General features: G+C 39.1%; 1 long non-coding RNA gene across 1 annotated transcript in view; it reads right to left on the reverse strand.

Moving 5' to 3' along the window:
* Window positions 1-14,182, reverse strand: part of LOC110366091 (uncharacterized) — a 182,633-nt gene extending 168,451 nt beyond the window's left edge. Inside the window, exons 1-4 of the long non-coding RNA XR_010473278.1 lie at window positions 13,681-14,182; window positions 8,695-8,813; window positions 4,239-4,300; window positions 280-426 (exon numbers count right to left, since the gene is read on the reverse strand). This is a non-coding gene — a long non-coding RNA (uncharacterized LOC110366091). The remainder of the gene's footprint in view (window positions 1-279; window positions 427-4,238; window positions 4,301-8,694; window positions 8,814-13,680) is intronic.
* Window positions 14,183-14,318: the final 136 nt, after the last annotated feature.

A 14,318-nucleotide genomic window follows, 5' to 3' on the forward strand; every position in this document is an offset into this window, starting at 1 on the left:
AGAGCTTTGTTCCACTATTGAGTAGGGTCACTCTCTGCAACTCCAGTCAATGCTTCTGTCACTGTACAAAACCTTTCCTATTAGAGATGTTTCTCTGGCTTTCTTTTATCTCTCCCTCTCCCCTCGCAGCCCTCAGCAGCTCACTGCATGTTCTGGCCAGGGAACACCCAGAAACCTCTCCTTGGTTCAGAACTCTTCAGCACAAGAGACTAACAAGTCACAGCTACCTAAGTCTATTCCTTACAAAAACTCTCAGACCTGCAACGGCTTTAATCTTACCTGAAGAAAGCCTCTCGGAAAAACACTGCTCCTTCCAGCTGCCTTCTTGTATCGAGGGTCTATAACATTTTGTATCCACTCATAGAAGTTGCAACTCTCCGCACTTCATTTATTGGGAAGAATCCAGGCTTTGACCAGGGATGAGATCTGAAAATCAGAAAGGGCTTCCTGCCAGTCTTTTGTTAGAAAGAAATACAGCATTTTGAGACCTGAAATTCTTAGTTTCATTTGGGTGTTTCTACATCTGTGTTCTTTGACAGGTTCATGTACTTCTTACCTCCATTTTTTCTCTCTTTAAAACCAAACAACAGTACACATACTAACTAATGCTCATTGGTGATTATTTAATTATAGGACAGGTCTGAACTGCATTGTTTGCTCTTAATCCGCTGCCTCTCTATTGCAAATTTCAATCAAAATTAAAGGGGAAAGAAAAAAACGTTCCACAGGCTTTTGAACAGAAATTCATCTTTATAAAAAATGTGACATAGTCATAAGGGTGGCAAAAGACTTGAACGCTTTTTGAGTAAATGAAAATTAACTTTAAAAGTTTTTATTGTAATGTTAAAACCAATATTTTCATATATATATATATATATATATATATATAGGCTAATTTGATGATTTTATGCTTCTTATAGTAAAAATAAAGACATAATCACTCAGCCTTTGGGGGGTAACAGAACCCTTGCGACTACTTGTAACCATGGAAATATAAAGAGCTAGTCAGAGCCCAACATCAAACTAACAGAGGTGCTGAAAGACAGAAAATAGATGATGAATTTGCTACACATGAAAGACAGCGGAATCTGCACCAACTGCATTAACAACATAGAAAGCAAAGTCCACAAAGCCTTTTGAATGCCTAAAAGCATATAGCATTTACTGTGGCTCCTCACCGAAAATAAAAGGAAATGCCTTTAAAGGTTTGTTTTTAAAGCACTGAGTGCATCTGAACTAGTTTAAAAGCAGAGAAAAAAATGAGGTAAAAATGGTTACTATGTGAATAGGAACTGTAACAATATGCATGAAAAGACTAAAAAAGGCCCCGCTAAAGGTTTTCTTATACTAAGATTGTAGTTACGGAGATTATGCAACCAATGGCCAGCAACATCTGAATTAACCTGTAGCAAGCATCATCAAGAATGTTTTCTCATCACCTGGAGAAAGACCCAAATTTAACAGACACAGAAATACTCAAGACAAGCAATCATTCAGCTGATGATTCCTAGAATCATAGAAATCACAGAATCATTTTGGTTGTCAGAGATACTCAAGATCATCAAGTCCAACACTAATACCATGTCCCTAAGAACCTCATATATACGTCTTTTAAACATCTCCAGGGATGGTGACTCCACCACTGCGCTGGGCAGCCGGTGCCAGTGCTTGACAATCCTCCTGGGAACAATTTTTTCCTAATATCCAACTTAAATGTCCCCTGGCACAAATTGAGGCCATTTCCTCTTGTCCTATCACTTGCTACTTGGGAGAAGAGACCAACACCCTCCATGCTCCAACCTCCTTTCAGGCAGTTGTAAACAGCAAGAAGGTCTCCCCTCAGCCTCCTTTTCTCGAGGCTAAACCAGAGAAAACTAAGTACCTGCCTTATAATAACAAGGCATGTGCATATTTAACTGCCTTCTCTGTGACAGGCCAAACCGACAAAACATTGTTTTGGTAAAATATTGTTTAACCAACAAAAATTACATAGTCATCCTCAAAAAGAGACACCTCTGGTTGGAAAAAAGGAAAATGTATTCCTCGCTGTAGCAAGCTAGCTATGACCAATAGCAGAAGAAAAGTGTTTTCGGTAATACGTCTCAACAAACTACCTCTCAAACCTCCCTCTTTGCCTTTCTTCTTTTCCTTAACCCAGTACGACTACAGAACAGAACTCTGCCAGCTCCCCTCCTGGCTTCAGGAAGGCCGAGCTCCCACCCCAGCAGGATTGCTGAGGAACAGTCATTTATATGCCCAGATGTTCCAAATGACAAAACCACACTTCTCAAAATGAGCTCAGCACAGACTTGTCTGTAAGAGTTAAAAACATGCAATGAGGGTGTATGGATCCACAAAGCTTAGCATCCTTAAGGAAAACCTGGTTTGCCCTTTCTTTCCTCTAAGTCCATAGGATTCTATATAGCATGTAAGATATCTTTGCTAGGGACAAGAAAAGAATGATAGCTCAATTCTGCAGAGTTTTATGCTAAACATCATCTTGTCTTCTTTGTCCATTTGTCTATTTATTTTCTATGGAAGCAAAGCGTAGACGTTTAGGTCATAAATATATTGCAGATTTCTGTCAGTATGACTGTGCCGACCCTGGTTGTAAATAGTTGAGATATCATTTAAATACAATTCTACTGGTAGATATAATTGCTAAAAATTAATAAAATGCCTTAGACAAGATGCTGGGAATCCCAGACACTGTGTTATAACTCAACACATGATTAAGACTAATTGTATGTCAAAAATGAAAAGATGTTAGCTGAATTAATGAATTACACATTCACTGTTTCTCACACGTATGATCTGCTGTCTCACCGTACTACCATCTGTTTTCCCCATTTACCCCAACTGTTTTTCAAGTCTTCATAAAATTTTAAATGTAGGCTCAGGTTATTGCCATGAACAATGAAGATACTGTCTGGACAATGTTTTATTGCAACTATTTGTCATCTTATTTAAATCTTCAGTTTCAGAGCTACCTTGTAAACGGTTGCAGATACGCTCAGTTAAGGGTACATTAATTACATTAATTATTTTAAATTTTGTTATTATGTCTATGGAAATCTCTAACTCCTGTACTTGAACTGTAACATTCTAACTGGGATAAAATTTGAAGAAATCCCATTGTTCCATTCTTGAAATTAATTATATAGATGAAATACTATGCATTATGGGCTTTCAATAAAATAATGTTTTCCAAGTGTCTAAATATTTCTTTTTAATTGGAACAGCTTCCTATGCAGCTTAAATGCTTTCAATAATATTACTTCTGTATTTATTTTGCTGGTACAGTATCTGGCTACTGGAACCCACTCCTAATGAGAGTTACTACTGCATTATACTAATTACTACAATACCAGTAATACATTAGAAATATTACACAAAAATATAGTTTATTACAAAATCCAAATGGGTTCCATAGGGTAACATGAGACGTAACTCATAGCAGAATGCATTTCCAGTGCTCCAAGAGAGTCTTGGCTACACTTTATATTTCAGTTTTGCTTTGAGTAATATTTGGGAACTCACTAAGTTAATATTAATGAGAAATATTGAATGCAACAGGTAGAAATATTTGAACAGAGGCCAAGTAATACAAGTCTGGGTTTTTTTTGTTAGTGGCAAAAACTTCATCTTGATTAATTAATACAATTACTGATTAACTTAAACTATTATTTTTGGCATTTTAGCCTTTTATCCTCTGAACCTCAAGCTAATACCTAATATCACAAACAAAATGACAACATGAAAAAAGAATGAGGTGTACCATACCAGAACACTGGCAGAAAAAGCATGACAATGATTTGCATTTTCATCTTGTATTTCAGTGAAGAATCTTGAGAGGCTTTAAAAATATTAAAATAGGTGCATTGAAGCAATACCCAAAGTGAAGTAATATTACTCCCATTTAACTACAAACAAACAAAAGGTCACAGACCCAGATTCAGAAATGTCTAAGTAAATAATTCACTTTGAAAATAAAGGATTTGGTCAAAAGTAACTTCAGGAGCCTGTGGATCTCTTCTTCTGTGACCTAGGCACGAGATCGCTCTGTACCTTTTAGAATGGGTAGTAAATATTTCCTTACTAAACAGGTATGTACTACTAAAATCCAAAAGGACCCTAATTGTGCCTTGTAAATGACAATCTGGGAACACTGGCAATCTTTCAGCTCTTTTTGTGGACTGCATTTCATTACTCACTAATAACTTGATCTGCATACTCACAGATACTGTCTTTGGCTTGAACAACAGCTTTGCATCCAGTTCCCAATGCAACACATAAGAACCTGAAAGAAATGCACCAGAACATTTCCTTCTTTCACCAAAGACTTGATCCAAAGATCACTTAGGGGATCTTGCAATTGACTTAATGAGATGTAGATCAGATTTCTAAAAAGCAGACATTAAACTCATGTTTTCAGCAACATATATGCGCTAATAAATATATTTTTCTACCTTTACTAATCCTTTCACATTGGCATTTATACATGCAGTATATCTTCTATTTTATTCATAGATTTTGAAGTCATGTAACCAATAGCTGGTATTAATAAACAACACATTAAAACTGTCATTAAAATATGGAGTAAAAGCAGCCTGATAAAACTGCACTTTTACTGGTTATATTATATTTAAGTAACATTGTAGTAGGGATGATACAGGTCTTATTTATGACAGGCTTAGCATCTTCAAGGACAAAATTAAAAGGATTATACAGGAAAAACTGCACTACTTTATACAATCAACATAATTAAGTATGACACAACCTAAGGATCATGGGAGCAATCCCAGGGAAAGTCAAAATAATTGGCTACTCCAAGCTGCTACTTCCAACTTGGAGTTTGAATTATTTAAAAGATCAAGTCTAAAATAACAGTGGAAAGCCACATATCTAAAAGGACAATTACTCTCCTAAAAAATCAGAGAAGACTTTGAGCACAGAATTTCTTTTCATGGAAGGGAAAGAGCTTTAGGTATCATACCAACTCAGACAGAGAGGCAGGCTCAGCTTGGTTCAGCTCACTGGCCCATACAGCCTGCAGGAGGAGCACATGAACAACCACTGACCAGATTTTATTTTGTTGGGTGTTGCAAGATTGTCTGTCATTAAATTGTTAAGACTCCTGTAATCTCATCCATTGCTTCTCAGTCTCTGGTTTGTATGTTGATGTGCAGGACACATGAAGATGACACAAACCTTTCCAATAAACATAGACAACTTCCCACATATCCAATGTATCAAAGAAATGGTGAGGGAAATAAACATAGCAAATTAATATATAGAGCATCCTAAATTTCATTAGCTTTCTGTAAATATAACGGAAGTAATACTGGGCAAGAAGTGCAATGGACCACTGGTATTAAAAAAAAAAAAAAAAGGCAGCAAGTTTTTGTTTGTTGAGTAAATATATAAATACAAAATATGTTGAGTAATATATCCTGGAGAAACCTGCAGCACACAGAGGAAGTCACAACCACCTGTTTAGACTTTACCACCTGCGCTGCCCTGGGCCCGTGAGGCAGCCTTCAGCAGCACTGAACAGTCATGTGCCCTCTGCTCACTCCGACCGACTGGCTCCATGTTCACGCTGTACTATCACACTTCCAGGAAACTTCTCCAGGACTGACTTAAAAACAGTGTGATTATTACCCAAACTGGTCTTCCTATTCCCTTCTTTGCTTGTCTTCAAACACATGTTCATGGATGGGTGGGCAGGTTTACGCTGTGTCTAAAATTAATAGTATAACGGGTCACTTTCCTGCTCTTTCTGATCCCACAGTGTTGAAGAATATGGTTTTCCTCTTCACGCTGTCTGACAATCAGTGTTTTTTTCAGAAGTTGAAAGAAAAACTAATGGCTTGCTGAGAATACAAAAATACTTTATATTAGTAGAAATAATTCTGTAAAGGCTCTAATTTTCAGGTTTGTGGGCAGATATGGAAATACAAACATCAGACGGATATCCAAGAAGCACAATATACAATAACAGTTAAAATTTAAGCCACTCCCAGTGACATGCATATAATTAATAATCATATTTCTGTAGTCACTGAAGTGGGTGTGGAGAGGGTGGGACCTGTATCAGATGTAGTAGTTTTGCTTCAAGTACACATTTACTGCAACGTAATAAGGTCAAGATGTATGTTTGGAAAGACTCGTGGCAAACTTCATTTCATGTGACTTGCAGACTCAGAAGCATGTACTACACAAAGGAAAAAGCAAGCTGGAACTCTGGGCTCCCTCTTCAAGATCAGTCAGTCCACATCGTTCTGGGGCTGCAGTTGTTTGGGCAACTGCAGGAGAAACAAGTGATCCATCCAAGTCCAGCATGAAAGTGGAGCTGAAGGACTGTGTGAACACACTATGAGGCAAAGCCTCCTGGCTGCTACTAACGGTGAAGCAGTGGAGATTGAAGTCCCCCTGTTTTCCTTCATTAAATCCCTCCCATTAAAACCCAAGAGACTGTAGCAACAGTCCTGGTGAGAATCCATTTAGTGTGACATTGCTGCTTAACGTTTTAACAACCAAGGTCAGCTAAACATACAAAACACAATGGGTGATTTTTCACTCATGCGTGAAATAAAATGTCCAAAGAAAAGCAGCTGTCTACCTTTCCTAGCCAAGTTTTGCTGCCAGAAAAAAACTCACATTGCCCTTAGAGCACGTGTGCTCACCAGTGTGACATCCTGGTACCTCCCAGCTTCAGTTCTCACCCTTCACACGTGCTGGTGCGCAGCTCTTGAGCATGCAAGGCAGGCACCGACATCAGGGGCTTGTGTGGCCCAGGGCTGGACAGTGAAGATGGGGAAGACAGGGACAAGCTGGCTGGGCAGGCAGCACCACTTCATTTGGTGTACGAGGGTCCAATGCCTGCTATACCTCAACAGTGCCCATATTTTGTCCTTTCTTCTCATCAATCTTTTTCCCAAGCATTCTCAGGAGCAGGAGTCTTCAGCTTCTGTCATGACTATTTCGTCATGTGCTTAGAGCCGACTGGGATTTAAAATCCACAAAGATGGAAAAGACTTTCCTTTTCGCGTGAAAACATACATGAAGCCCTAGGACTTCACAGCAATAAGCAAACTACGTGATAATTGCTAGATTCTGGAATTAGGTTGTAACTTGGCATCCATCTCATACTTGTGCAATGTGAATACTTCCAAGTTAATCTAAATCATGTATGTAGCTTGTCTTTGTACATAATTAATTAACACATACTGTCTTTTCTGTTATTTGTGCTAGTCACTGGAATTTATCCCCAACATACGTTACTATGGATTCCTTTTTGTTGCCTTTTTCAGTCACTGAAATGGCACATCTATTTTATGGCATATGCTGTAGAGATATATATATAGATATCATCACATCACAGCAAAAGTTACTGTGGACTAACATGAATTATGTTGATACACTGAACTTTTTTTAACAGTAAATGGACAGAAAAGGCACATGGGAAAATCTAACACACTAAGATGGAATATGAGTGACTGAGCACAACTATGAGAATAGATTTTACAGGATTATGTTAAGTAACCTTTAGATTGTAAAGATGTCAGCTAACGTAAAACTCTAATGTACCAGCTGCTGTCCAAAATGAAATGAAAGTCCCCATGCTGAGCAGCCTTAAAATAGAGCAGCTGATGAGTAAGATGGTATCTCTTATATAAACTTCACATTTCATGCACTAAGACTTTGCACTGTCAAATATTTCTGAGGTTGCTATTTCCATGAAAAATCTGCAGCAGAACAAAAGCACCAAACTGTTTGACTTTTCAGGCTTTAAAATGAAGTTGTTGTTTTCATGCCACACAGAAACTCCCTTCGAGTCTGCTTTGTGATTCATGAGTCTGGCTGAACAACTTTCCTGGAACTCAGAAGGAGAGGGAAACCTTCCCTAAGTACTTCCTGTCTTTCTCCATGTGCCGATCATGCAAGACGGAGTCCTCCCACCTTCCCCATTTACAACACGGCAGGCACACCTACTGGTTGATATACCCATGAGCCTCAGAAGCAGTCTGCTTTTGCTCTGGTTTTAAAATAGCATGCACGTTCTCTGGCAACAAAAACGTTGTTTGTCTAACATTAATACGATTCAAAACTACTAATTGTCTGTAGACCATGGAGAAATCATGGCTCACTGGAAACATAGAAGATGCATTTGCTTTTTCTCTTTAAAAGATGGTTCCTGTCTACAGCAAATCACAATTTTGAAAGCATGTCGTCTCAAAACACTGTCAGGAGTACAGAAGCATGTAATGTTGAGGGCAACTATGTCACATGCTTAACCTTGCAGACCTTACTCCAAATGCCTCATGGAATCCGTATGAAATCAAGGCCAAATTTTGACTGTGTAAGAATTCCGCAAAAACTTCAGAATAAGATCTAGTATATTTACAAGATGAAATGCCAAAAAATACACTGACATATAGCCCGTCAATCTGGAAGTCCTAAAGGAATGGATCCAAATTACACCGTCTTCTAATAAACCCATGGCTTGTTAAGCTTTTTATTAGTGTTATCAACACTAACTGAAAAGAGAATCAAGCCCCTAATTTTTAAATACTTCATAGCTTATTTTTACTATGCATCCTAAGCATCATTTGCTTTGTATTTGGAAAACAACTAAAATGTTTTGTGTAACTGACATGAAAAAATAACCAGAGGTGCTGAGTGGCTTACCAAACTGTTGAGAAGGCTGCCAGCGAGGTACTTCAGTTCTAATTGTGGCTTTGTGTCTGACTTAGTATGTGGGCGTAACCCCAGCCAACTCCTTTAATCTCCAGGCCTGTTTTTCCAATCTGTAAAAGGAGAGATATTATACTCTGTAATTAATACAGTCTGTGACTGTTAATTAGTTTTAAAAAAAAAAATTACTCTTCAAATACTTCAATGACATTTACAGTTCCAGCTATCCCTTTCTGTTCAAGTGATTCTACTTATTTACCCCTTAAAACAAGCAAATCAAGGCTGTTTGAAAAGCTTCCTCTGTTCATTTCATTATCAAAAGGAAAACTTGTTTTGTTTTGTTTTGTTTTCTCACTGATTCTTAACCTCATTTCAAGTCAAAGCTCCATATGTACTGCCTTGCTCTGGCTATTCTGTGAAATTTAGCTTACAGATTTGATAGATTTTGTTATTCTTAAAGGAAGCTTTATTCTGATAATAAATTAAGCTTTGCCCTACTGCAGTGGAGTGTTGTTTCTCTCCTGAAACACAGCAGCTAATGCCTAGCAGATCTATTTTGCAGTGTTTTAAAAGAAAGATTACCTTTCTCATACCATTGTTCAGGTGAAGGTGCCACCACTCATAAGGATGTAAGACTGATAATTAAAATAAAGAGCTATCCAAGCTATAGCTTTCCTTGCCAGTAAGAAACAGATCTGTCCTATTCAAAGATCCAGTTGTCAACGGACCGCTCAAAATTGTAACACCCCCTACCAAGAAATGGTAATAAAACTCTACCCCAAGTCTTAATGTCCTCAACGAATCTTGAAGAAATGCAGCCAGCAATTTCAAGAGTGTCTTTGCTCTAATTCTAACAAAACAGCTTTTTTGGGGTGGAGTGCAGGCAGGGCAAGAATCTCCCACAAGCTAAATCTGGGTTTATGCAAGATGCATTAAAAAAAAAGAAAGTAATATGGTGTTGAACCAAAGTTACTCCAAAAATGACAGAGCTTTTTTTAATCAACAAAAATGGTAACTAAAACTTTAGTAAACATTTTAATAAAACTTTAGAAAAATGTAAAAAAAAGAGTATGAAGACAAGCCCCTAATGGAAAAATGTTGTTATTTGAAAAGGCTCTAGCCGTCATGATTTTTTATTAAAATACTTTATTTACTAAAATTTTATTAACATATTTTAAATTCTTATCTCTCTTTCCAGTTCATATTTCCAGTCTCTGAAAAATCAATTAAATTGCACATATTTTTCATAGAGTAAAAGCTCTTAAAGTACTTTGACCTCCGTTAAGTTGAATACAGATAAAGATAGAAATTCTTTGTCCTGAGCTGTCCATAAAGATTGACAAAGATATTGCAGAGAAGTACTTAGAATTTCTTTATGCTTTGGCTTTAGCCTCATTTTCCTCATTAGATTCTTCTTCCTGTTCTTGTCATGCTGGCAGATATTGGATTGCCAACTTTTGTGAGTTCCTATTGAGTCTCAGAATATTAATTGGTGTTTTTAGAGACCATGGGGCTGAAATCAATGGGTTGTATAAGAATATTCTCTTGTTGTCTGAAACAAGCTTCTAGCCCTTGAAATTATGACAAAGGTTGGGAGGACAAAGAATGGATTTTAAAAAGCTCGGAAGGAAGCAGGCATATGAAAAAGTCAACATCTATTTCTTTAGATTTATGATTTTTAATGCTCTAATTTGGAAACGTTGTGGTAGGAGGTACAGTATTTAAAGTAACAAGGGTTTACACAAACAAAACCAGAAAACACTTATAGTTCCCTGGCTTAGGTGTTGTAATAACTCAAGAATTTGAAGAACCTTGAAAAGAATGAGCACACAATAGCTCATCAAGACAAAACTTCTGTTTTGAAGAGGTTTGAGCCAGCCACACATGAGACGTGACAGACTAAAGTAAAGGAAACACCACTGCGAGGTTTTTTGCATCAGTCTGCAACGAGTCCAAGCCACGGATTCCAGTTTCTTCTGCCCTCATAACTGGGTTGAAACACGGCACCAGCTTTGTCTAACCGGATGAGAAATATGGCTGAGTATGTCTCTGGGTTTTTTAAAATATAGACAGAAAAAGAAATCCAGGTATTCGAGTTATTAAGTCTTGCTAATTTTCTATGAGTGATGACTTCTCCTGCTGCAGGTAAGTTCACAGCTTGCATATCAAGAGTCAAACAAAGGAAGAGATTGGATAAAAGCATAAGATAGGCAAGGTAATATTGCATATCTGAAAACCTATAAAGATAAAGCAGCTGTTTAAAATGCTGTAAAGCAGCTGGATCCATGGTTAGGTGCTAAAATATACAGCACATTTTGGACATATTTTGGAAGACATTAAAAAATAAGCATGTAAATTACTGTCTCCAAACTATTTTACAAAAACTCAAGCTCCAAAGACTCAGAGATTTGTGTCCCCCTGTATCTCTAATTGGGGTCATGAATCATTTGTTTCAGAGAAAACAAATCTAAAACATCAAAGGACTAATTTGGCAGGTTACTTCTGAACATCTGTTGTTGTTCCATATATATATACATATGTATATATGGGACTGTTTGAAAGCAATCCCCGCAAAAAAATCACTACAAATAAAAACAACAATACCACCACAAACAACCCCCCCCCCAAAAACAACCAAGCAACCAACAAACCCCCAAACAACAACAACAAATAACACCCACCCTATCAGTTTCTTGGTTATCATTTAAGAAACTAGATTCCTTTTTGTGCATGTAACCAGATGTGTAGAATATAAAAATAATTTAAAATTACAGATTCTAAAGTGAAAACACTGACACGCAGCCTTATTATTCCTTACGTAGGCTGCAAGCAATGAAGATCATACCCACTACTCTTCTTGACGTGAACTCAAAACCCTAGGATCAGGAAAGCAGTTACTGTAGCATTCAGATGTGAATACAGTAAAGAAAATCAACCACTTGGAACACAGGCTAGTTGTTCTAATATTCTATTAATAAAACACAATTTCAGTAGAATCCCCACGTAGCGCACTCTCTTCCTGCTCTTAAATCATAATTTTAAGCCACAAAGGAGTCTAAATTCTGTTGTTTAAACGTGCTGTAACCATTAACATATGAACATAGCTAAGGAGGCAACTAAATTTCTGCTTAAGACCTAATTTACTACCTTAATTTAAAAAAACATAAAATCTGAAAATTAATCAGGTCAGAGTTTATCAAATGAGGAAATGCTTTCACTATTGTATCAGACATGCCTGTGCACAGTGCCCTGAGCAGAACACACAACCTGAGCTGCTTTCTCTACCAGGTTCCACAATTTGGGATCTGATCTCAGTTTCAAGTATTGTCCTTCAAGGAGAAAGTATCTTACCTCTGCTCAAGCCTGACCTCTTCTATTTGCTTTCTGTGTTTAGAAATGCATGGTAGAAGGGTGATACAAACACTTGTCTGGCAACAATAGCTGAACTGAGGTCTTGTTAAACTTCAAACTGTAATTTCTTAGCTCTGCAGTGATAAACTTCGCATTCTGAAAATTTTAAGATATAATAGTTGCCTGTAAGATGCCTACTGGCCTACAAAGAGACTTTCCCTGCATTGAAATGAAAATCTATTTTAATGAAAGTAACAGAATAGGATTGATATGTATCATCATATGCTGAAAATCAGAATTTGATTAACCAGATGCTGTTATTTTCTTTAATATCTCATGAATAGAAACTACAGTATAAAAACAATTCAAAACAATCATTTACTGGGAAATATGACATATGGCCCTCTAAGCTGCTTTCCTACGGAAATAGCTAAAGATCGTTACTCTTGGCATCATTTCCTACAACATTCTCTGGGTTCATTAAACAGACAGTATGTGATTGAGTCCATAAGGAAGATTATTTCTACAGGTGGGTAGAAACAATGATGAAAACTACAAAGACTTGTGAGAAAGAAGTAGTCAAGGAGACTTCTCCACCTCCATAACTTCTGTGCACTAAACCATAGCCGCACCACTAAAACAGTTGCTGAAAAAAAAAAACCCAAAAACATATTCCCTTTTTTCTTCCTGGTATACATTTCCATCTCGCTAATATGCAGTATTTCATTTAACCTGTTCTGCTGGAGGGTTTTTCCTTGAGTAGGAATCTTGCTTCCAGCAGGGGCCACTTGTTGCCTGTGTTTAGTCCCAGTTCAGTCAGGTGGAAACCAAACCTTAATGCTGTCATGGGATAAGCTCACGTTCTGTGATAGTGGATTGGAATAACCACAACCACACTGTGATGTGATAATGTTGCAATCCAAGCTTCTCCAGTGATATTATAGTAGTAAATGTAAACCAAACATTTGTGACGTGGCATCACAAGACAGGAAATGTTAAGACAATTATAATGTGGCAATAATGATCTGATGTGGCAATAATACAATCACGTTTAGCAAATATTTGCATTTGAAAGCAGCTATGCTGTGATTATGTTCTTGCAACACATCCCCTCTACGTGCTAGCGCTGTTGCGTGGATTATCTAAATTTAGACCATAACAGGGTGCAGTAGGTGACTTCACTATGTCCCATCACTGGCCTTTTTCACATGCTGAATAAAATACCACTGTGTACGGCATCAGCATCACCTGATTACAGTGGGAAACGATGAAGCATTCATGGTAGTGGAACTGATGGCAGCATCACACGTGTGCTGCTGAGACATCCTGATGGGTTCTGTGAGGCTGTTGTGCGAGAACTCACCGAAGTGTGTGATGCAACATCAGCTTACTGATGTGATACGGTGTAGAAGCACACATTTGGGTTGGAAGGGACCTTCAAAGGCTACCTAGCCCGACCTCCCCCTGCCATGAGCAGGGACATCTTCACCCAGACCAGGTTGCTCAGAGCCCTGTCCAGCCTGGCCTGGGATGTTTCTAGGGATGGGGCACCTCTTTGGGCAAGCCTCATTGTAAACTATTTCTTCCTCATATCTAGCCTGAATTTCCCTTTTAGTTTAGAATCATTACCCCTTGTGCTGTCAATCCATCAACCCACGGATCCAGCTGAAGTGGTGGTGAGGTAAAAGCCACACACCATCACTAGGTGATGATGGCAGGAAGAGCGAGGGAAGGAGTCCATGTCAGGTGGTGCCCAATGCCAGCAGGACATGACCAGGTGACGGGAACTCCCCCCGGCCTAGGAACAGCCCCTGGTCCCCAGTCCGAGCACCGGGGCCCGCAGGCCTGCGGCCCCAAACCGGGCCGGGCGCTGGCCCCGAAGCTTTGCCGCTCAGAGGAGGCGAGGCCTAGGCCCAGGCAGCCGCCTGCCGCCCAGGGCAGTGCCGTCACGGCCCAGGCCGATGTCACACGAGTGACGCAGAACCACAGGCGAGCCCCAGCAGCAGCAGCGAGGCTGGGGCAGAGCCGGAGAGAGCTCTGGGGGAAGCTGCGGCCGCCACGGGAAACCACCACCCGCCCAACACCACCCCCGCCACATCCGGGTCCCGGGCGGCGACTAACGGCCCCACCGCCGCGACCCCCTCCGCCAATCAGCTCCGCCCCTGGCAGGAGGGCGGGATCAAAACTCCCAGCCGCCTTTCCGATTGGCTCTTACTCCAGGAGAGCCCGGGGATTAGCTGCCGTTCAGGAGGGCGGGCGTTGCCCGC

The sequence above is a fragment of the Columba livia genome, chromosome 5, assembly GCF_036013475.1.
Source record: "Columba livia isolate bColLiv1 breed racing homer chromosome 5, bColLiv1.pat.W.v2, whole genome shotgun sequence".
In the NCBI taxonomy this organism is placed as follows: Eukaryota; Metazoa; Chordata; class Aves; order Columbiformes; family Columbidae; genus Columba; species Columba livia.